General features: G+C 32.2%; 1 long non-coding RNA gene across 1 annotated transcript in view; it reads right to left on the reverse strand.

Moving 5' to 3' along the window:
* Positions 1-1,076: 1,076 nt before the first annotated feature.
* The window catches only part of LOC127553569 (uncharacterized), a 103,307-nt gene continuing 78,472 nt past the window's right edge, over positions 1,077-25,911 (reverse strand). The window contains exon 3 of the long non-coding RNA XR_007951776.1: positions 1,077-1,131. This is a non-coding gene — a long non-coding RNA (uncharacterized LOC127553569). The remainder of the gene's footprint in view (positions 1,132-25,911) is intronic.

The raw sequence follows: 25,911 nt of genomic DNA on the forward strand, positions 1-25,911 counted from the left end.
GATTGTGAAATGAAACTCCATTCATTCATGCATTAACTATTCATTCACTGAATCATATAAACATAGGTGAAAGATTTCTGAGATATTTGAACAATACATTAAACTTTATATAAAGGTAAAAGAAGGTTGGGACAAGAAGTATATACAAGGAACAAAAAGAAAGCAAAGCTACTGCTTGATCCTGTTGACCCAAAAAAATGTATCCTGAGAAAAAATAAAGAGAATAATTAGTTCTGGGGAAGAAAGAAGGGATGTTTTTAGCTGGAGGATCTTCATACAATCACTTCTTGAAGGTAGTAATGCATATAGATTGGTAAAGAAGAAATGAGAGAATATTCTAGGTAGAGCCAACAGGTAAATCAGACACATCATGGTAGAAAGATCAAAGGGTGATCAGATCATTGAAATGATAATGTCTGTGTAGTTTGTTTTAGGTTATAGGATTTACTTAGAAAGGATTTTAAGGATCACTTGTTTCAATCTTCTCATTTTATAGATGGGACATTAAATTCTTAAAGAGGAAAGTGACTCATATAAAATCTCATAATAAATTTGCTGTTGTATCATTTCGTAATGTTCAATGCTCTGTGACCCTATTTTGAGGGTTTTTTTGGGCAAAGATATTAAAGTGATTTGCTTTTTTTTTTATTATTTTCCTCCAACTCATTTTATAGCTGAGGACTGAAGCAAGCAGGACGAAATAACTTGCTCAGGGTCACATAGTAGTAAATGTCTAAGGCCAGATTTGAACTCATGAAGATGAGCTTTTAATTCCAAGCCAAGTACTTTATCCACCACACACCCTAGCTATCTTGCTTATGAAACATACTAAAGATTTAAATAAAAAAAATGATAAGTTGATAGGGAAGAAATAAAAATTCTGTAGATAAAGGAAATATGAAAGATGTTATATCATAGTGGAAAGTTGGTGGTGGAGCCAAAATGACTTGGATTCAAATTCTGACACAGATTAATTGTATGCAAATAACTCAACCTCTAAGGGACCCAGACAAGTCTCTGAAAGTATAAATTTCAGAGAAGATGCTAACCTGTATAGATAAAGGGAATTTTCTCACCTGGGATTCGTCCATTTCATTGCAACCATAATTTAATTTCAGTCTATCTTCTGTCCTTATGGAGGAAAAACAAAAACATTTTCTTAAGTTTAAATGTGTAATAATACACCTTTCCACCCCTATTTTCCACCTCTCCTATTTTCCTGAAGTTCTTTTCTCTCTTCCTTTCCCACTGGAAAAAAATATGAGTACATACACATTCACACTAAAAACACTTCACTAACAAGGTACATAGCTTAGTTTTTCCCAAGAAGTATGGTCTTAGGAATGTGGGTAGAGACAGTTTCTCTGAATCTTGGGTGGCTTGTGGTAATAGAGTTACTGTTTTTAAATACTACTTTGGCTTCTGTGGCAGATTGACCTTTGCTTTGAATCCCAAAATAAATATCTTCCATTCTGTGGGACTTCAGTCACAGAGCAAAGGTTTCTCATCCTTTCCAGTAACAATACTTTGTAAACACGTTTATAGGATTATATGTGATCCATCTTTTGAGGCCTTTATTTTATAATGAACACATTGACTTCAAGAGTTCTATAGTTTAGTGAGACAACTTTACAGTGTCTGATATTGATCATTATGAATGAAATTGGTCCTCTCCAAAGGCTGAATTAGAGGCTACTTACATAGGATAAGTTGAAAGATTCAAAGGCCTGCTGTGCTATAAAATATTAGTGCTATTACCTGACACAGATGATATGACATGAAAAGAAAATTTAGATTCATTTCTTTTAATAAAATATTAAGTCTGCTTTTCTCCCCTTTATTTTTCAAAATGGAAAAATATTCTAAATATTTTGATGGATTATAAAATTATCAACATATTTGAATATTTTCACATATAAAGTCAGAAAATAAAGTTGTACATTAAATATGTGTATACATTATCTATGCTTATATGAATAAAATTTCAACATTTTTCTTTCATTTCTTATATTTTTTTTGTATCATTAATACTTTCTCATATCACATTATCTTACCTCCATATAAAAGCTCTCTCTTGTAACCAGTAAGTACATTTCAGCAAAACAAAATTATGCTTTACTGACTGTGAAAATATACATGTGATAACTGCACCTCTTCAGTAAGCAGTGGATGGTGTGCTTCATCATTAATCTTTTGGAATGATGATTGGTCACTTCATTCATTCATCAATATTTTTTAATCCTATAACATCACTTTCCTTTATGGTTGGTGGTTATAATATAATATAGCATGATATAATGTAATTATAATATAATATGAAATAATTATAACACATAAATGTATACTGTCATAATATATTATCATATTCTAAGATATAATCCTACTAATTCTGCTTACTTCACTCTGCATCCATTCATCCAATTCTTTTCAGATTTCTTTAAGTTTATAATGTTAATCATTCCTTAGAGCATTTGATTATTTAGTTACATTGATATGCCACAATTTGTTTAGCTATTCTTCAATTAATGATAATCCATTTGACCATTTGTTATAACAATAAAAAGTACTGCTGTAGATATTTTTCTATATATATATATTTTACCTCTATTTTTGATATCTTTGGGGAATCACCTTACTAGTGACATTGCTAAAGAATGTAAATATTTTAGTAGCTTTGGGGGTATAGTTCAAAACTGCTTTCTTAAATGGTTAAGCCAATTAAATATCTATCAACCAAACACATTATAGACTTGTAGAGATGATTTTTTTTTTAAATCAAGTGTAAGATGAGACAACCCCTATTGAATTTCATATTTGACTAACTTCAGTGGCTTTGCCTGTAGAGATCTTTTTAAGTTCCTGATTCTGTCATCCACTGTTTTAGTTATCCTTCCAAGCTTAATGTGACTAGTGAATTTGCTTAGCATACTTATCTACTTAGATATAACCTAGGATCTATAAATGTAATTTTCATAGTAATTTTTTCCCTTCTATTTTAAAAAAAAATATTTTTAAGCCCAATCCTATTTGGTTATATTAAGTTACCAAAGAATTACATTATTTGGGCTGCATTTAGGTTTGAATCATTTCTTCAAGGACAGGATGTGTTTAATATTGATCCTGATAGAAACCAATCATATAAAATTTTTGCAAAATTTTCTTTGAATCTTTAATTTGTTTCTTATTTATTTATTTATTTTTTGGTTGGATTCTGGCTAATTCTTACTGGGTCAAATGGAAATCCATACTTAGCATAATTTTGCTATCTTTCTGTCTTTATGGAAAAGCTGTGTCCCTCCAGGATATATTAGGTAGCCGTCTTAAACAGCTTTATTTTGTTCACAAGATTGTTTCTTATAAAGGATATGGTTAACAAACTATAAGGTACCTTACATATGTGAAATATTATAATTGTTATTTATCTCAGAAAAAAAAACATGTTAAGTGAGACTCAAATATCCTCCTTACATCTTTATAGTTTTTTTTAATAGAAATAATTTTAGATAAAAGTGAAGAAACACAGTTAAATATAGAAAACCACTCAACTACTGATCAAAAAAAAATCTTTATTAAAGTTTCATTATCAAATCACTACCAATATTAGCATTATTAGGAATCTAACATTGGATTTTAGGCCACTGCATATTAATTCACTTTAATAGAAAACACTGGGGCAGCTAGATTGCCTAGTGGATAGAATACTGGCCCAGAAGTCAGGATGATCTGAGTTCAAATCCAGCCTCAGACATTTAATACTTACTAGTTGTGTGATCCTGGAACAAGTCACTTAACTCCCAATTGCCTCAGCCGAAACAAAACAAAACAAAACAAAACAAAACAAAACACTATGTTCAAGATGGTGATGGCCTGATATATAAGATTTTTTATCACAATTTTTTGGCTTACTTTTCCAGGGGATGGAATATTGGTTAATTCAGTACCATACTGTACATAAAGCTTCCTGAATGTGCCTATGTGTCTCAGATTTACACTGAAAAATTTGATTTCTAAGTAAGTCAATCTTTTTTTTAATACCTTTTTCACCTCTTTCAACTAATTGGAATGTAAAAAATAATTACAAAAACTTATTTGAAGTTACACTGGAAAAGCAAGATAAACCACTTTATCTGACTATTATTAACTGCTAATTATAAATGACCTAATAACATTCAATAACACAATCACTATTGGTATATCATATATTATAGTGACTCCAAATTAATAGTTTAAACTTTGCATGCTGAACATTTCCGTCTCAGTGATGTTAATTAACTAATTTTTGAGGCATGAATAAGATATAGTTAGTGTAAGGCTTTGATATTTTATTTCAAACAACAGGAAGATGATTACCTTAAAAAATAATAAAAGATTTAAATCTAACCAAGGATCTAAATTATAGGGTGTTGAGTTGTGAAGAGAAGTGAAATCAGTTAATCCCTATTTGCATGTGCCAATTAGCTAAGTATTAATCAATTTCCTATATAAATGGAAATGAGGATACCAGGCTCCTTTGGTAAAATAATGTTTTTCATTAACACAAATATGACCTTCTGACATTTAATGTTGGAGAAAAAAAATCCTTTCCCTTTTCATATTAAGAAAATTCTATTGATTTTATTTTTCTGTAGTTATAGAATCTGGGTGCACTTATGGTTTTGAAGTAGCAGTTTTATCTCTCCAGAATTTCTTTTAGAACCTTGAATAGTATATTTTAAAAAACCTGAAAAGATTGGGCAACGAATAATTTTTTCCCTTCTATTAAACAAATATTTTTAAGCCAAAACCTGTTTGGTTACATTAAGTTACAAAAGAGTAAAGGGAGCAGAAGTTGAATAATTCCAGATGTGTTTTCTACTTCTGTGACTCAATATAATTTTTTTAATGGTCCAGGATATGGGCCCATTAAATGGGCCAGATCAAAATAGTAGCGACATAGTAGTTTGAAATATGCCTTTTCAATAAGTGAACCATTTTCTCCTTAAGACTTTTATAGTACCTTCAGCATGAAAGATCAATTTCACACAATCCAGAACTGACACCTAAACATGAAAATTCATGGCAGCTGGAGTAAAAATAATGCTCTCACCCTTTTTAGATTTTATCCCCTGGGATCAACTTTTTCCATGGCAACTTGACACAGCATCTTTGCATAGCTATATACAGAAATCATTGAAATTTTTATTTCTAAACATTGGGAGTAAATTCAATAGAATCATGACTGTCCTTTGGAAAATGGATAAAATGAGTAACAATATAGTCAGGGATATGTGATGTCTGTTTTTTCCTTCTAATTTGTAACTAGTTCTCTGAACTCCAAATGCTCCTTAATATATATTAAAAATAGTGCTGTCCTTTTTGGATGTCATTTATTCATCAAATCTCCTTTTAATATTATTTTGAAAATTATTCAAAAGATAAGTGACCATTTAAGACTCAATGACAGGCTAAAGAGATAAGATTTATGTCACAAAGTCATGTAACTGACATAATGACCAATCAGTACTGTTATTTTCCACAGTGAGAAATGGTGGTTGTATTTTATAAAAAAAAAAACCAAATAATCCCCCCTGCCAAACAAAACAAAACAAAATACAAAAATCCTTTCTGTTTCTATTAAGATATAACCATATGACATTTGTTTATTTTTTTTATTAATGTGGTTAATTAAATTTATCATTTTTTTCTTATTAAGCTCATCTTGCATTTCTAATAGAAACTTAATTTGGTCATTTTTGTGATTTTAATTTTTTTCCCATAAAAATAAATATGAAATGAAACACAAAATATTCTTAATCAATTTCAGAATGAAAATTTATTGGCAGAATATAGAGAGTCATCTTCACCTCATTTCTTACAATTATTTCAATTCTCTTTACTCACATGACCACCACCCTACTTTTTAGGGTCTTCATTCCTTTTTTACCTAGATTATTTCCTGAGTTGCACTTTTTCTGTCTACCCTTTTCTATCCAACTTTTATACAGCTGGCTAAAATAAGCTTCTTATGGCAATTTGATTCCATTACCTATCACTTAAAAAACCTCCAATTACCCATTATTTCCTATCTATTTGTCTTGACATTCCAAGTCATCTCAAATCTAGCTCATTACTTTTTTAAACCTTAACTTATATTACTTTTCTTTACACACTATTTTTTTTTCATCATTCCAGCCAAACAAGACAATACTGTGCCTCTCATGGGCTTGGCCTATGCTCTCTTGTTTCTATCCCTGTTCTCATGCCATTTTCCATTCCTGGAACCGACTATTTCTCTTCCTTTCTCTCAATTTCTATATTTAAAGTCTTCCATTCTTTTAAGGTTCAGCTCATGTGCTAACTCCTCCCATTAAGCCTTGTCTGACTTGAAGAAATTGAACACTCCTTCCTCAAATTTCTCTTAGCAGATTGGCTGGAACTTTAATTTGCATTTATCTCAACCCTCCCCCCCCCTCCTGTACCTCTACCTGGTACTTGGCAAACACTTAATGAATGCTTGTTAACTTATTGATGTTCAGGCTAAAAGAAGCTATTAATTTTTAGGAGAAAAAAAAGTTCTGCAAGTAGCAGCTTTGGGTCAGCAATGTTATCATCAAAAACTAGAATTTTAGATGTCTTAAGTATAAACAATATTGGTACATGAAATAATATGAATACAAACAGAAATTAACATTTTTTCCCCTTTCCCAAAAATCTATCTTTCTTAAAGCTGCTTTAAAGCTGTCTGGGCAGACCTTTGTTCAAAAACTTTAATGATTTCTTTTTGCTTCAGTGACAAAATATAAATTCCTCAAAATTATTTTTAAGACCTTTCCTATGTAATGCTAAACAAACTGAGGCAAGATAGAAATTAGATAATTTTTTAATATTTTCTTTGAAAGGGAGATATTGTGCTGGGGGCATGCTGCCCCTCAGGCTGTGATGTCCAAAGTATCCAGCAACCAAAGTGAGTTCTCAGTAACCCTCAGCTACAGGGTGAGACCGAGGGAGGGGCGAAGTCAGAGCTATCAATTAAGTTCTGACAGGATGGGGGGAGGCCTGGGACATTCTGATAAATTGGGATTGCAGAATGGGGTGAGGCACTAGACATTTTGATGATGTCTAATAGAAGTTCTTTCTCCTTATCTAGATCATGTGATTAGGAGGAAGCAGTAGTATTGAAGGATTGAACAGAACAATTAGGAATTGAGGCAGAACAATTCAGGGAAACTGAGTCAGGACAATGAGGGAAACTGAGTCAGGACACTAAAAAGGGAACTATGGCACAACACCCATTCTGGCCCCACTCTTTCCATCCAGAGAGATATTGCATTTCAATGAAAAGTGTATTGGATTTTAAGTCAGAGGTGCTAGGTTCAGAACTTAATGCTTTCTGAACTGCTAACTTTTTCCAGGTCTTAGTTTCCTCAACTGTAAAATTGATGGGAGAACCCTGAAACTGTCCTTGTAATGCTGGAGAAACTGAGGCAAGATAGAGATTAGAGAATTATTAATATTTTATTTTTGAAAGGGAGAGATTTACTGCAACCAAATAGATCAATGGTTTGGTCCCAGGGCTGAATGAGACTATTGTCTCCAAGAATCCAGCAACAATGTTGGATACAAAGATTCTTTTTCTAGGATAACAAAAACAAAGACATAATGGGGGGAGGCACCTGGGATGGGGATGACATAATGGAAGGTGGTACAGGAGATGGGGAGAGGCTCCTGATATCCTAATTTACTTCTAAAATATAGGACCTTTATCCTATCATTCTAATGATTAAGAGTGAAGGGTTATAACCTGATGCGGAGTAATTGAGGTAGGACAATTAGGGAAACTGGGCCAGGACATTAAAAAGGAAGTATGACACAACATCCTGAATATGGGGAGGGGGGAAGAGAGAGGAAGGGGGAGAAGACAGGGGGTAAACACTTGAGAAACTCCTTGAAGGAGAGAAAATCTCCTTGAACTCTTGAGAAGATATCTGCAAAAGACCTGCCCCAGGAATCAAGATAAATAGTTTCATTCTGTTATGCTGGCAGAGACCTGCGATGCACCCTCTATTGAGTTGAAGATTGAGTTGAAGTGGTCCAGGGCCACTCATTCAATTGGAGATCTCCTATTCAATTGGAGATCTTGGTCTGATTTTTCAACTCAAACTGCCTCTAGTCACAGGTCAGTATCTGCCCATAAAACTAAGAACTGTCAGCAAACCTCTTTACAAATCTGATTGGATTAGGGGTTTGTCTGCTAAGAGAATTCTTTCGTTAGTAAAAAAAGAAAAAAAACTTTTATTGCCACAGATATTCGGGTCTCTGTCTCTGTCTCTCTCTCTCTCTCTCTCTTTCTTTCTCTCTCTGAGCCCAATCTTACACCTCATCAAAATGAAGGGATTTGACTAGATGGTCTCAAAAGTCTTAGATTAATTTATGATCTTTAGATGATATCGTAAACTCAACTACAAGCTGTACCCTGAACTTGACATTATACTACCTTCATCTATTTGCATTTACTACATTTATTTATAAATTAAATTATTATAGTCTACATATTATAAAATATATTTATTTCTATTATATTTACATATTCTACAATATTTTATATTTAATCATATTATATTATTATATTTTGTCATTTCTATTATATTTTGTCATTATTTTCTTGTTTCATATGAAAATCTTTTAATTTATTTTTATTTTATTATGAGTTTTATTTCTTCTCATTATTTTTTACTTTCTTTAAGCTCTTTCAAAAATTTTGATCCTTTGATTTCCTTATTGATTTTGACCATGGCTTTATTTCTTTAAATGTATCTTTTAGGCATTTAGTATTTCTTAAGAGGGTTTGCAATGTTGTTGTTGTTTTTTTTCCGCATTCCTCTTTAGTCTGATATTTTTCTGATTCAGTTGTACTATTTATATTTAAAATGTAATAGTATATGTCTTTACTTGCCTCATTTGAAATTTATTTTGCTTTCATTTTCTGTGTGATTTTTAATGTTTTCTTTTCCCTTAGTGTTTTGTATTAGGCTTTTTGTATTGTTTGGTAGAACAAGACAATTTGGGAATGAAGAGAACATTAACAACTCACCATAGTGAGCCATTCCTGAAATAGAAGTCTAATTAATGCCCTTGTAGCTCTTAAATCTTTTAATTCCCTGAGGCTATCATGATAGCTAAGTAGCATTTTAGCTTGGTAAACTAAGGAGTTAAGTGAATATTTTATACCCTTAGATTTTAGTTCCCTGGAGAGAACACTTTCACTGACTACTGGATAATGAATGTATATATGTGTGCGTGCATGCACATATCCATACAATCATATATATTTATGTATATATGTGTGTGTGTGCATATATCCGTACACACGCACACACACACACACACACACACACACACACACACACACACACACACATTTACACACACAAACCATTTATGCCAAAGTGGAGTAAGAGAACTGAAGAATCATGGAAATCTTGGGTTGAGAAGGACGTCAGTCACCTATGTGTGGGACAGGTCGGGTGCAAGAACCCCTTCCCAATTAAGTAATCAGAGACATCATCAGGTACAAAGAGAAAGAATTTATTAAATCCCTGAAGGGAGAGGCTCAGACACACCTGGAAGCCGTCCCAACTCCTGCCATGTGCTCCTAGAACCTGGCCAGCTTCCAGCTTGTCCAGGGGTTAAAAGCAAAAGACTTGACCCTTCTCATTGGATAGACTAAAAGGATGGAACCATCCTTGATCAATGATCACCAATGCTGGCTGCCTCCCACAAGTCATGTTACTTCCTGCAACTTTCTGTATCTCCAGGTTCAAAGTTCATCCCTCCAGAGATCAAATGACCTCCCAAGGTCCCAATTCTGGAAACAGGGATCATGTGACTCAATACTGAGAAATACTTCATCCAATCAGTCCCATTCACCTAGTTAATTCTTTAAACAAAAACACAACTCTATAATGTTCTGTAGTGATTGTCAAGCCTTTTTTCATCACATTTTAAATAAGGCACTATTCTGACCCATTCTATTTGCAAATAGCTCTATTAGGAAGTTCTTCCTTATATTGATCTGAAATCAGTCTTCATATAATTTTTGGTTCATTGAATCTTATTTGACCCTAGGGAATCATAGGAATAGATATTGAACATACTAGTCTTTAAATATTCAGAAACTATCATATAAACACTTTTTTGTATTAATGATTCTCAGTTACTTTAGCACCTCTTATATGGCATGGTTTGGGATCCCATCACAATCCTGGTAGTCCTGTTTTGGATGGCAAAAGATAGTGTTGAGGGAGGCAGCGTGGTATGTTGGTATTTGGAGTCAAAGGGACTGAGTTCCAATCCTGATTCTGTCTCTTACTAGTTGTATGACCTTGGGTAAGTCCCACCATCTCTTGAGTCTGAAGTTTCTTTATCTGATTAAGGAAATGAATGAGCTCTGAGCTCTCTTGAAGTTCTAAACCCATGATATGCTTCCTGATTGGCAATGTTTCTCTTAAAATGTGACACAAAGAACTGAGGCACATTATTACAGGTATGATCTAACCAGTGAAAAATTATGAATTTCTTCATTTTGCTCATGGTCATGAAGAAAAATTTCATGATTTTGATCATGCAAAGTAACACTACATTAGCTTTATAAAAAAAGTTATATTACATTGTTGATTGATATTGAGTTTGTAGTCTAATAAAACCCTTAAAACCTTATCACTTGGACTGCTATCTCTCCTCTACTATATTTGCATATTTTTACTTTTTGAATCTTATTATATGAATTTACTTTGATCTCTATCAAATTTTTCTTGTTAGATTCAGGTTAACATTCCACTATGCCAAATTATTTTTGAAGAGTCTTAGATTTAGAGTTTTGTGGTTCCAGTGATAGCAAATTGAAGTTAGTGGGGAAAAAATTGTTATGTGTATGTAGTAAAAAAAAAAGTGGAGAAGAGTAGAGGTGGTATCTCCTTGTTAAAAAATGATTTCTAGAATAGGGAAAAATAAACCCTGATATAAGAGAAAAGAAAAGTACACATGGGGATAGAAGGGAAAGGTAGTGAAGAAAAGAACAGAGATAAAGGCAGAGATGGAGGCAAGGAAAGAGACAGGAAGAGAGAGAAATAGAAACAGAGAAAGAAATGTATGCACCCTGAAGAGAATGTTTGAATGTTTGAAAAAAAAAAAAAACCATACGAAACAAAGACTAGAATAGAGAAAAAAACAAAACTTGTTGTATTGATTGGTCTTTTGAATAACTAATGACATACATTCTTTTTCTTTCCCTTACTACTAAAATCCACTACCATATCACTCCCATTTAAGGCTATGGAAACAATTCTAAAACAGTATAAGCCTTTTTTTTAATCTCAGAGAGATGGAGGGAGTAGGAATTACCTAGTCCAAGCCCATAATTTTGTTTAACCTCTTAATACAAAATAGATTTAGATTGGTCCAGGTAATCAATAGATATTTATTGACTGTCTATTGCATTAAGAACTGCTTCAATATCTTGATATATCTTTAGTCTTGTCTACATGGGTTCTTTTTACAACAGTGGTAATATTTTAAGATCCATCATAATTTTGCATAATGCCATCACTGTGCTACACATTTTACTTGCTAAAATAAACTAGATTTAGTATCCATTACTGACAGAGCCCTATTTGTCATAAATGAATGAATATATATTAAAGGTCCCCTTTGTTGCACTGACTTTATCCACTGCTCCTTTGGAAACCAAAGTATATAACACTTGCCTCTTTTAGTGAGCTCATAAAGCTATTCATAATGTGTAATACAGCCATTAATATTTAAGTATTTATAATAATATTTAATAGGCATATATCATTAGTGTAACAGCAAGAAGCAAAAGTTGAAATATAAAGCTTTTTTTTTTATTCCCAAAGATTTTTTTGTTCTGAAAGGCAATAGTGAGGAAAATTAAGAAATCAGCTTGCATTTCAAGCTGGGGAAAAAAACCACATTTTTGAACTTCTTCAGTTTTCTAATGAAAAGATATGGTTTTAGTTTCTACTTACATTTTGTTGATATATTTTTAAAAAGTTTTACTATTTGTAGTTTTTCATCTAATTGTATTTTACATCTCATTTTAATTTGATAATTTACCCAAAATGGACCAAAATGCTTTTAGACTGCAAATGTACTCAGGCCTTTAGCATCCATTGAAGCAGGATGGAGAGATGTATTCTAAAAGCCATTTTATTAACAAAAGGACTTTATTTGATAACATGGTTAACATAATTTTAGACTGCAACTAGCCTATATGGAGTAGAAGAAAGGATTCTACATCAATAGATTACAGATTCATGGAAGTTTCACTAAAATACAAATATTTAGTTTAGTATGAAATCTAATTTTGAGATATGATTTGGTTTGAAATAGCAGCAAATCCTATGGATGTGGCATATTAACTAGTAATATTAAAACAAAAAGCTGAGATACATATCCTCTTCCTTAGAAGTCATCTTGTCCACCATTTTATATACAAAGAAAAATGTATCTCAGAAAAATGAAATGATAACCAAAAGAAATGAGAATGAAAGCTAAAGAACCTTAGTTTCAGGGGAAAAAAAGCAAACCAACCCATCAACCCTAGGAATTACCTAGTCCAAGCCCATAATTTTGTTTAACCTCTTAATACAAAATAGATTTAGATTGGTCCAGGTAATCAATAGATATTTATTGACTGTCTATTGCATTAAGAACTGCTTTGATATCTTGATATATCTGTAGTCTTGTCTACATGGGTTCTTCTTACAACAGTGGTAATATTTTAAGATCCATCCTAATAAGTGTTTGCTTATTTTTATCCTTCCATAGAAGGGTAATGTACTGGCAGTCTTTGTTGTTTATCCATTGGTTATCTCTCATTCTTGTGATATTACTGACTCATTTTTTCTGCATATGCATTATTCCTAATATTAAGCATTTTATCAAAAAATCATAAGAAATAAAATCACTATCACCACCAGAATACATTTTTTGATAATGTCTTTTGTGTTAAATACTATAGTTGGTAGTGTCATGGCAATAATATTTACATATAACAATTGCTTACTAAATGATTATTAAATAATAGTATATACAAAATCACTATCACCATCAGAAAACATTTTTAATAACTCTTACATATTAGACACTGTGCTTGGTAGTATCATGACAATAATATTTACACATAATAGTTGTTTACTAAATGATTATTAAATAATAGTGTTTTGGGCAGCTAAATGGCAGGGTAGATAGAATTCTGGGCCTGAAGTCAGGAAAATTCATCTTCCTGACTTCAAATCTGGCCTTAGACACTTACTAGATCTGTGACCTTGGCAAGTCATTTTACTCTGTATTCCTCATTTTCTTCAACTGTAAGATGAGTTGGAGAAGGAATTGGCAAATTACTCCAGTTTCTTTGCCAAGAAAACTCCCAAAAGGGGTCATGGAGAGCCAGACATGACTGAAATGATTGAAACAATAAGACTTAGTGTTTTATATTTATATTTTATATTATATTATATTTTATATTTATATTTAACAAAAATACTTAGTGTTTTATAAGTACTGTCCTCAAAACAACTCTGAAGGGAAACAGTTAAAGTGTTATTATGCTTATTTCACAGAGTGTTTTAAGGATTTATCTAACATCATATGGCTATATGTATGTATGGAGTAGTATGGAGCTATCTGCAGTCTTCCTGATCGTGTCACTGGACCCAGATGACTCTGAAGCAGGTAACCTCGCACAGCCCTCCCTCACTTAAATCTAATTCACTTAAATGTCATGTTCATGTTCATCTCCATGAGGTCATAGTCCTTTTCTACAACAAAGGACAAACAAGAAGAACAACAGCTAGTGGTATAGAGCCAATATTAAAAACTAGGCATTCTGACTTCCAATCTGGTATCCTTTCCACTATACCATACTATTCTAATAAATACAGAGATAAATGAATATCTTCTTCTAATGATTTAAAAATATAGTATGAAAATAAAGATGTATTTTTTTAAAAGATGCATTGTCTTATTTTCATTAAAGGATTAGAAGGCTGAACTAGAAGAACTTTAGTATAATGATTCAATTGTTTATCATCACTTACGTTCCCTGAAGGATAAAAATAGGTGACTTGATTTAAATGTTACCACTTGATATCAAAAAGTAAAGTGTATTAGCCATGTTACTATTATTTAGCATTCTAGCTTCATTTCTGTGCTGAATTACATTTTCCTCTAGAACTGCCTTGTAATTCATTTCATGATTTTTTTTTAAAAACAAGAAAGCGTGGTTTTATCTATTAACTAACAAACTATTAGCTTTCATAGTTATCCTAATGTGAATTCTACTGGAAGTTGTTCTGCTTGTTTTGAAAAAGTACTCTGTGAATCATGTCATCCATAAATTAAAGAAACAAGATACACTCCAAATACTGATGAATTTAAAGGAATGATAGAAATCAGTCAGGATTAACTGAAGAGTTGTTTTCCTTATTTTCATGCCACTTTTAAGAAGTCTTACTAAATATGATCAAGTTTCTGTTTGTTTAGGGGGCATGTGTGGATTAGGGGAAGAAGATGGGAAGCAAAAATAAGAATCTAACAATAGATAATATGAATATATCTACAATTTTGTATGGTGTTCTTATTCTGAAATATAAAAGTCATTCAAGCTATTGTAATTAAAATCTTAAAATCGAATATCTTATTTTCCACTGTTTTCACAAATCATAAAGTGAGAGTTCCTATCAGAATACCAGACAATATACAAAGGAAGTAAATAGCATTATTTTCTTAATGTCTTCTAGAAGAAAGATTGGTTTGACTTGACTTTTAATATATTATAATAATTCAGCAAATGATAAATAGAATAAAATTTAAAAATGTTATCTTTCTACCAATTACATGTAGAAACAATTTTTAGCATTTAAAAAATGTTTTGAGTTCCAAATTCTATGCTTCTTATTTTTCCCCTCCCTTCTCTCTGAGACAATAAGCAATTTGATATATCTTATATATGTACAATCATGTAAAATATTATTTCCATATAATTATTTTGTAGAAGAAAACTGCAACAAAAATGTTAAGAAAGAAAGTGAAAAAAAATATATATGCTTCATTATATATAGAGATACCATCAATTCTTTCTCTGGAGGCTGATAGCATTGTTCATCATGAGTCCTTTGTGACTATCACTGTTTTGCTGAGAAAGTTGTTGATCATACAATAATGTTGTTACTGTGTACAATATTCTCACTTTACTTTGTATCACTTCATATAAATCTTTTCAGGTATTTCTGAAACAACTTTGTCATTTTTTACAGCACAATTAGTATTCCATTATAATCATATACCACAAAGTCAGCAAGTGATATATGGACCGTTAAGTGGCACAATGGATAGAGGACTGGGATTGGAATTAGGAAGACTCATCTTCATGCGTTCAAATCAAACTTCAGATACTTACTAGTTATGTGACCTGGAAGAGTCACTGAACTCTGCCTCAACTTCCTCAATTGTAACGTGATCTGGACAAGGAATTGGTAAACCACTTTATCATCTTTGTCAAAAACAAATAAACAACCCAAATGGGGTGACAAAGAGTTAGAAATGACTGAAATGACTGAACAACCACAAAAATGATAACCTTGTTTATTTGTTGAAGAAAAAGCATCAGAATTTGGATATTTTAAAACTTATGTGTGTAAAATATTTCAGCTACTGAATTTATGGTAAGATAATCATTTTTCATGATAATGAAAAATGTATTATACATTTGATATACAGATAAAAATGTGTTGGTATATAGCAGTAGTCATTGTCAATTTCATCTTTACTAATCATAATTCAATTTAGCCAATTTCAATCCACTTATATTTAAAACGAACCTTTAGACTTTAAAGTCATTACTTAGGATTTTGGGGGTCGCTTTATGGGTAATGATAATGTTTTTGTGAATGTAGTGAGCTGTCTTCTTTTATTTCCTATTCCCATACTTGAACAGTATGTCTCAAGACACATATATATTTTATATGTGTGCATATATAAATATAGACATATACATGTCTACATATGTATATAGATATATACATACATTTCTTGCAACATTAACTCTAAAGTACTTGACACATCACTAATTATAATGCACAAATATCCCACTTTCTTCTTGTAATTATTCATTTTCATATTTCACATCTACTAAAATTTCCTTTCCATTATTTTTCAAAAGTTACATTAATTAATTTTGCCAGAGGTAAGTGAGATTTTTATTTTTGATATTCAAAATGGCTAGTTTGAAGAGAAAATTACTTTTCCAATGGAGTTTTGTTGACTATCTAACTTGTGTTTTGTAGCATGAGATTTCTATTTTGAAGGAACAAACTTTTCTTTTAATCATAGAATTTTGGAGTTGGCAGAACATAAGAAATCATCTAACCCAACCCCCTCATTTAGGTGTAGAGAACTTTTGAAGAGTTTGACTGTGATAGGTTAGAGACAAGATAGAAAATCCAGAACTTTTGAACCATATATGGAAAATTCTTCTCTCTCCTTTTATATTGCCTTAAGACATTTAATTCTAAGAAATAAAGAGAAAAGAAGATTTAATATTTACCATCTGAACTAATGAAATAGTGAAGATAATTTTCTCCTTAATCCCTCAGGGCTAAAGAAAGATAGTTAATTAATAAGACTTCATACACAATGAAGATTAAAACTTTATGAAATACAGGTGGGTAAACAAAATCTGTATCATACACTTAAAAGGTGACAATATATTTTCTTGAACATGTTTTTTCTTAAAGAATATTTTAGAATGCAAATAAAAGTTAATACTTTGTCAATAAATACTAGGTATTTATGCCATTTCTTTGTTCTAGAACACAGATATTTTGAACAAATTTATATTTATTGATTTGGGGGGAAAATCACAAGTTCAGAATTTATTTGTGTCATCCCAGAAGTTTTGTCATGAAAGATGAATGGGCAAAGCATGCATAATTAAAAATATTAAATATTATCGTGTACTAGACCTTCGTATATTTAAGACAAAATTAGGAGAAAAGGGTGGAAGTTCTAATAATTATTCAATAAGCATTTATTAAACACTGTGTCCAGCACTCTGTAGGTACTAAGGATACAAAAGGAGGCAAAAAGGCAGTTTCTGCCCTCAAAGCAATCTAATGAATTGGAGGTGTAAAATTAGGTGTGATGTCAGGAAAAACTTCTTAATTATTATAGTTTTTATGAGCAGCATAGATTGCCTGGAAGATAGTGAAGTTCCTGTATAGAGAGAGATACCTTTGGACATAGCCAAGGCGTTCACCATAGTGGGAATGTTATAATGCTAATTCCTTTTAGTGAAATCAGTTCAATTAGGTGGCCACCGAGGGCCATTCAAACAAATTTCATTATTGATTCTGAGCCATAGAAGTAAAAGATAAACAAAGTTAGTATAGTGCAATAGAAAAGTCAGGGGAGAAAAGATTTTCCAAGATGAGAACATTTTTCAAAGTATCAAAAGCATCAGGGCTAGGAGGGTGATCAAAACCACAGTAACATTTTATTTGGTTATACTTAGATTATCTGCAATTGTAAGATTTCTTAAATTAATGAAAAAATGTTCTAAGTTAATTGAATTGAGTCTTCTAGTCTAGATGATCTTATTTCATTGGAGCATTAGCAATATTTTAATGTGAAATAATTTTTAAAAATATCATTTTCAGGTAAGTTTCAATTGTTAATGTGAAAATACAGCCAAAATTTGATAACAGTACCTGAAACTTTTGTAATTATATTCTTTTAAAGAACTTAATAATGAGCTTTGTAAGGGTTTTTTGTTTTGGTTTTCTGTGCTGTTATCCAGGACATCTTGAAGCCCCTAAAATGTTTTCATCCAGATTTTGATTTCCTTTGATAATAGATTATGTTGAACTGCCTCCAGGCACCATATCTTGGATTGTAATTTCTCTTTTTCATCATTATGCCTATGTGATCTCAAACCTCAAAACCATTTTTAGTCCCAGACTGACTTTACTGTCATCAGCTTCTGCTCCCAGCCTTAGTTCCTTCTTGAGGAGATTTTTAATAGCCAGTATTTCTTGCTCTTCAGTTTTTTTTCCTCCAAGTACTATTTTAATTCAGCATCATTACATGAATTTCTATTTGATCTATTGAAGCCACATCTGTTTGGGAAGAGAATAGTTTAATCCCATCATTTCCCTGGTTTCTTAATCATTGTAATTTGCTTGTTTATGCTTTATATATGTTTGAGAAAGGTCAATTAACTACTGGAGTTACTCAGTGGCTATATGAAGTTTTTGCTGTGGCCACTTCCTTTAATCATTTTATATAGACAGTTTTTTGTTTTTTGATTGCTGAACTCTACCAATATATCTTGGAGTTTACTGGCTAAATTTATTTCTTAAGGATCATGCCTCAAACCCAAATCACTCTTGAGTCTCATTTATTGAACAGTAATAATTCCCAACCAAACTCCAGGTTGATTTATTGTTTGGGAACTAATTGACTCAAAGTGAATGCAAATAGTGATCGTTTCTTTCTGTTTTGGCCAAAAATGCTGAGGGTCCTTCCTTCCTAGATTTACTTTTTTGTTCTTTCTTGGACTAGATCAAACAGGTCATTCTTTTGCTTCAGTTGCTACCTACTATTAATCATTGATTGTGTGCAGCTTCAGTCAGACTGAGACCTGTTGAAGATTTTAGCTTTTAAAAGGCCAAGGTCTCCCCCTTTTATCCACTGTTATCTACAGTCATCCTGATCCACTGGACCCAGATGATTCTGGAGGCAAAAGTGAGGTAGGTGACCTTGCACAGCCACTTAAGTGCAATTCACTTGCATGTCATGGCATCACATCCCTTTAGTCATGGTCCTCTTCAAGAATGAAGGACAAACAATTACAGTAGAAAGTTCCAATTTAGGAACAAGTTGCATTTTAAAAGACTGTATATAAATAAATTTACTTGAAATTCAAAATACATTTTCCCTAAAAAAAACAATGCTATAACTGATGATCCCATTTCATCCATAATACTGATGAATTATAGAACTAATGATAGCTTGGAATCTACCTATTCATTCATTGTTTCTTTGTGTATCACGAAATCTATTGTGAATTCCAATTCATTCCCTCTCTAGCTTTTTTCTTAGAATTAGAGACTCTGTCTTACTTTTTATCTTGCTAGGAGTTTCTAATTGCTGTGAAGAAAGAAAGAAATACTGGAGAAGGGTTTCCAACTATCTCCAGTACTGACTAGGAAGGGAAATGAAGAGAATTTTTGCAGCTAGATAATAGTGATGAAGACCTAGTCAGGACCACAGTTCATATTGTGAAAGGGCATTGTGTGCTAATTTTTTTTCTTGCTATTATTTTTTTGTGGAGAAAATCCTGATAACTTAAGCTTGAGGCAGTAGAATATGTCCATGGAGCTAGAATGGCTTTAAGTATGGTTTCAACAATAGATTATTTATTTTTGATCTGAGAATCAGGTTACCTAATAAGCTTAATGAGCCTCATCACCAGAAAGTTGGTCAGAAGATGATGAATTTCAGACAGGCCCAGCAACTTGTGGTAGAGTCACCCAACTATCGAAGATGTTTGATCCTATTGGAAGATATGCCTCAACTTTGAAGTATCTGACTATTGTAATGCTATTTTCTTTTAAGAAAATCTTCCACTTGACACTGAGTTTGAATTTAAAACATTTTAGTTCAAATCTTGGCTTTGTCACTAACTAGCTATGTGACTTCAGGCAAAGCATTTATCTCTAGAAGTGAATGAGATAAGTCTAAAGTCCATTCCAGTTCTAAAGCTATGATTCTCAATTCCAGTTGGATTGATAGTTTAAAGTAACATAATTTTTACCACTTCTTTGCTTCTATGAAAATAAAATAAATGATAATTAAATCAATATCAGGTAATTATCTGTAAAATGAGGAAGTTGGACCAAATGTTCTTAAATGTCTCTTCTAGTGCTAACATTCTATGCTTTTGTGTTTATAGACATTTCTTTCTCTCTTGTATCTGTACTACAGGATTTTGATAAGGAGATTATAATTATGATCTAGAAGGCCTGTGATATCAAGACAATTTATTTTATCAATTTATCAAAGAACCAATTAGGTTTAACTTTAACACTGTATGTGATTTTATACAATCAATAAACATTTAGTAAGCTCCTATACTATATGATAGTTTCTTGAAAATTAGTAAACAGTATGTATTTTATATGGTAACTCAGTTAATCAGAATATTCAAACCACTCTGAATGAGAACTTACTCTGGTGATCCCAAATGTTGGGGAACTTTATTTTGACCTTCTGGTAGAAAATAAAATTTCTTCTACTTTATTCTCAGGAGTAAATGATTATAAGGATTTCCATTCACCTATCTTTTCCCATCTATGTAGCTTGTTTTTGGGCATAGGTAATAGAGGTAATTCAAACTAGAATGTTTTTTTCCAGATAGCTTCAAAAGCTGAAGGTAGTAGAGAATGGTGTGATTCACCAGCTAGTAAGGTGATTGATATGTCTACTACTTGAAGTTAAGCCTATTCCTTCACTATTTTCTGTTTTTTTTTTAATTTTTATTTAATAATTACTTTATATTGACACTCGTTTCTGTTCCAATTTTTTTTCCCTCCCTCCCTCCACCCCCTTCCCTAGATGGCAAGCAGTCCTTTATATGTTGGATATGTTGCAGTATATCCTAGATACAATATATGTTTGCAGAACCGAACAGTTCTCTTGTTGCATAGGGAGAATTGGATTCAGAAGGTATAAATAACCCGGGAAGAAAAACAAAAATGCAGATAGTTCACATTCGTTTCCCAGTGTTCTTTCTTTGGGTGTAGCTGCTTTTGTCCGTCATTTATCAATTGAAACTCAGATCTCTTTGTCAAAGAAATCCCCTTCCATCAAAATATGTCCTCATACAATATCGTTGTCGAAGTGTATAATGATCTGCTGGTTCTGCTCATTTCACTTAGCATCAGTTCATGTAAGTCTCACCAGTCCTCTCTGTATTCATCCTGCTGGTCATTTCTTACAGAACAATAATATTCCATAACATTCATATACCATAGTTTACCCAGCCATTCTCCAATTGATGGGCATCCATTCATTTTCCAGTTTCTAGCCACTACAAACAGGGCTGAGACAGTTACATGTGCTCAGAAGACCTAAAGTCAATGTAATTATTCCCTTTTGAGAAAAAGAAATACAGCTAGGTAGTGTTTTTTTTTAAATCCTGAAAAAGGTACACTGATGTATATTCATACTTCCAGGGCCATGATTCCTGACACCAAATAATATTTAGGAGCACAACAAAATAGATAAGATCTTAGAAAGTGAGTTTCCAAAATGGTAATGAATTGTATGTAGTTAACACCATGCCTGAGATTGAATTTAAGATTTATAGTACTCCATTCAAATAGAATGTGTGTGTGTGTGTGTGTGTGTGTGTGTGTGTGTGTATGTGTGTGTGTGTGTGGTTATGCATGTCCCAAAGTGGATAGAAATTATTTGAGTTATTTACATGAATTAAGAGAATACATGTGCCAATCTATTCATGATGCTGATAAACTATTATTTGGTACTACAATTCATATTTTACATTTTCTTAAGGGTCATAAAGATTATTTATATATTTTGTTATTTCAAGCAGTCTCTAGTAATGTTATCAAAATGTTATTTGCTTAATTTTGGCCATTAGGACTTTCTTAACCTTTTTTGATTAACTTGACAGTCATTAGGCTGTATATAACTAGTCTCTGATGATAAAGTAGACTTTTCTTCTAGGTTTATAGATCAACAAGTAGCTTGGGAATTTAGTTAACAGAACTTTTTTGTACAAATTGTAATAATGATATATAATATACCATGTCATCTGAAAATCCCTATTTTAAGTTTGTATACTTAATTTTGAGATATATGATATATAAAATATTTTTCTTTTTTACTTTTGAATCACTGAGATTGTAATACAGCATTCTGGGCATTGCTTTGCAGATATCATGCCAAACTTATTTACTAATAAATAACTTGCTATCAACACTGCCAGTGTTTACATTATTTAAAGATTTATTTATCTATTTTTGTTTTAAATTGAATTTTACTGGATTTTTTATATACTTGAACTTTATTCTTTTCCAAACTGTCAATTTGTGGGAAAACATATATGCTTCTTAATTAATGCAAATCTTGTCAGGTAACGATTGTAGAAATTCTACCAAAGAATATGGTATTGAATTAAAACAAACCTGTTCCCTGAAATTTGTAGTTTTCTTTTACTTTCTATCTTGAAAAAAATGATCAAATTTCATTTGGCATAAGGGTTCAATACAGAGAATAAAGAATTTGGGTTAGAATTGAGAGAAATGATTATTAATAACCAGTTATGGAAGATATCCAAGCTTTTCCCTCATCTTATTTCTTTGTTTGAAGCTTAGCCCTTGAAAAACATTACTGACCTCTTCCAAAAATTTATCTCATCTAGACCATCTTATTTAGGTGAATTGACTTCTACTCAAGTTTGGGTTAGGATAAATTCTTTGATTAGGTTACCCAAGGCTGTGTTTTTTTTTTTTTTTTTTTTTTTAAAGACGTGACACAATCAAAATTACAACCCCAAGTCCTTCACCAGAATAAGTAAACCTCTCATTGTAATATTCATTTTCTTATTGTCAACCAATCAGAGTTGATTGCTACCCTTAGTAATATCTACTCTTTGAAGAGCATATAAACTGTGTATCACCATGAGTCATTTTTGGTCCAAGAGAGATGACCAAATGATCATTCATTTTATTAATAAAATGCAAGTGGGTAATTTCCCATAAATTATGTTTTGCATTTTTTAAATGTTGCAGAGTACAATGTGCAATAAAGATTGACTTGGATTCTGAATTGCTTTATAATATATTATTATGAATTAATGTTTAATGAACATACCATAATTTATGCATATTAGTTGTTCCTTTCAAAATAGCAAACCTAGATTCAACTACACTTCTTTTCTTGAGAACCTACTTAAAAATCTCTGTGAATTAACTTCAGAATTTGGGAAGTTGTTCAGCATGGTGGCTAGATTACAAACCTCAAAACAAAAGAAACCTGAGTTCAAATCTCATCTATCATACCCAGTGAATATGTAACCAAGAGCAAAATATCTAATCTTTCAGCATTCAGCAACCTGTCAAGACTTTCAGATGGAAAGAAGGTATTGACCCATGCTGGTAAAAAGAGCTCCCTCAACTGGGATCACTGAAATCACAGGTCCAATCTTAGTATTAAATAGTAGCTAATCATCATTTTGTGAGGTGGATTCAATTTTTCTGAACCTGCTTAATGATATGAAATGCCAAACTTGTTGAATGAGGCAGGTGAGCAAGTTAAGTAGTGGCAACTGAAGTTCAAAGATTTTATATATATACACACTTTACTTTTAACAGATAAAGAATGGAGACTCATCAAGGTAAACTAACCAACCCAAAGTGATTAAAAAAAAAAAAAAAAAGAAAGCAATAAACAGTAGAGTAGGTCTCCAAAGCCAGCGCTTTTTTTTTTAAATTTTATTTTATTTAATAATAACTTTGTATTGACAGAATCCATGCCAGTATAATTTTTACACGACATTATCCCTTGCAATCACTTATGTTTCGTTTTTTCCCCTCCCTCCCTCCTCCCCCCCCCAAGATGGCAAGCAGTCCTATATATGTTAAATATGTTGCAGTATATCCTAGATACAATACATATTTGCAGAACCGAACAGTTCTCCCGCTGCACAGGGAGAATTGGATTCAGAAGGTAAAAATAACTCGGGAAGAAAATCAAAAATGCAAATAGTTCACATTCATTTCCCAGTATTCCTTCTTTGGGTGTAGCTGTTTCTGTCCATCATTTCTCCAATGAAACTCAGTTAAGTCTCTTTGTCAAAGAAATCCACTTCCATCAGAATACATCCTCATACAATATCGTTGTCGAAGTGTATAATGATCTCCTGGTTCTGCTCATCTCACTTAGCATCAGTCCATGTAGGTCTCTCCAAGCCTCTCTGTATTCATCCTGCTAGTCATTCCTTACAGAGCAATAATATTCCATAACATTCATATACCACAATTTACCCAGCCATTCTCCAATTGATGAGCATCCATTCATTTTCCAGTTTCTAGCCACTACAAACAGGGCTGCTACAAACATTTTGGCACATACAGGTCCCCTTCCCTTTTTTAGTATCTCTTTGGGGTATAAGCCCAATAGAAACACTGCTGGATCAAAGGGTATGCACAGTTTGATAACTTTTTGGGCATAATTCCAGATCGCTCTCCAGAATGGCTGGATTCGTTCACAACTCCACCAACAATGCATCAGTGTCCCCGTTTTCCCGCATCCCCTCCAACATTCATCATTATTTTTTCCTGTCATCTTAGCCAATCTGACAGGTGTGTAGTGATATCTCAGAGTTGTCTTAATTTGCATTTCTCTGATCAATAGTGATTTGGAACACTCTTTCATGTGAGTGGTAATAGTTTCAATTTCTTCATCTGAAAATTGTCTGTTCATATCCTTTGACCATTTATCAATTGGAGAATGGCTTGATTTTTTATAAATTTGAGTCAGTTCTCTATATATTTTGGAAATGAGGCCTTTATCAGAACCTTTAATTGTAAAGATGTTTTCCCAGTTTGTTACTTCCCTATTAATCTTGTTTGCATTCGTTCTGTTTGTACAAAGGTTTTTTAATTTGATATAATCAAAATTTTCTATTTTGTGATCGGTAATGGTCTCTAGTTCATCTTTGGTCACAAATTTCTTTCTCCTCCACAAGTCTGAGAGATAAACTATCCTCTAATTTATTTATAATCTCGTTCTTTATGCCTAGGTCATGGACCCATTTTGATCTTATCTTGGTCTGTGGTGTTAAGTGTGGGTCCTTGCCTAATTTCTGCCATACTAATTTCCAGTTATCCCAGCAGTTTTTATCAAATAATGAAATCTTATCCCAAAATTTAGAATCTTTGGGTTTGTCAAACACTAGATTGCTATAGTTGACTATTCTGTCTTGTGAACCTAACCTTTTCCACTGATCAACTAATCTATTTCTAAGCCAATACCAAATGGTTTTGGTGACTGCTGCTTTATAATATAATTTTAGATCAGGTACAGCTAGACCACCTTCATTTGATTTTTTTTCATTAATTCCCTTGAGATTCTCGACTTTTTATTGTTCCATATGAATTTTGTTGTTATTTTTTCTAAATCATTAAAATATTTTCTTGGAAGTCTGATTGGTATAGCACTAAATAAATAGATTAGTTTAGGGAGTATTGTCATCTTTATTATATTCGCTCGGCCTATCCAAGAGCACTTAATATTTTTCCAATTATTTAAGTCTGACTTTATTTGTGTGAAAACTTTTTTGTAATTTTGCTCATATAATTCCTGACTTTCCTTTGGTAGGTAGATTCCCAAATATTTTATGCTATCAACAGTTATTTTGAATGGAATTTCTCTTTGTATCTCTTGCTCTTGGATTTTGTTGGTGGTGTATAAGAATGCTGAGGATTTATGGGGATTTATTTTGTATCCTGCTACTTTGCTAAAATTATGAATTATTTCTAATAGCTTTTTAGTAGAATCTCTGGGGTTTTCTAGGTATACCATCATATCATCTGCAAAGAGTGATAGTTTGGTTTCCTCATTGCCTACTCTAATTCCTTTAATCTCTTTCTCGACTCTTATTGCAGAGGCCAGTGTTTCTAATACAATATTGAATAATAATGGTGATAGTGGGCAACCTTGCTTCACTCCAGATCTTACCGGGAAAGGTTCCAGTTTTTCCCCATTGCATATGATGCTTACTGAAGGTTTAAAATATATGCTCCTAACTATTTTAAGGAAAAGTCC

The sequence above is a fragment of the Antechinus flavipes genome, chromosome 3 (genome assembly GCF_016432865.1).
Source record: "Antechinus flavipes isolate AdamAnt ecotype Samford, QLD, Australia chromosome 3, AdamAnt_v2, whole genome shotgun sequence".
In the NCBI taxonomy this organism is placed as follows: Eukaryota; Metazoa; Chordata; class Mammalia; order Dasyuromorphia; family Dasyuridae; genus Antechinus; species Antechinus flavipes.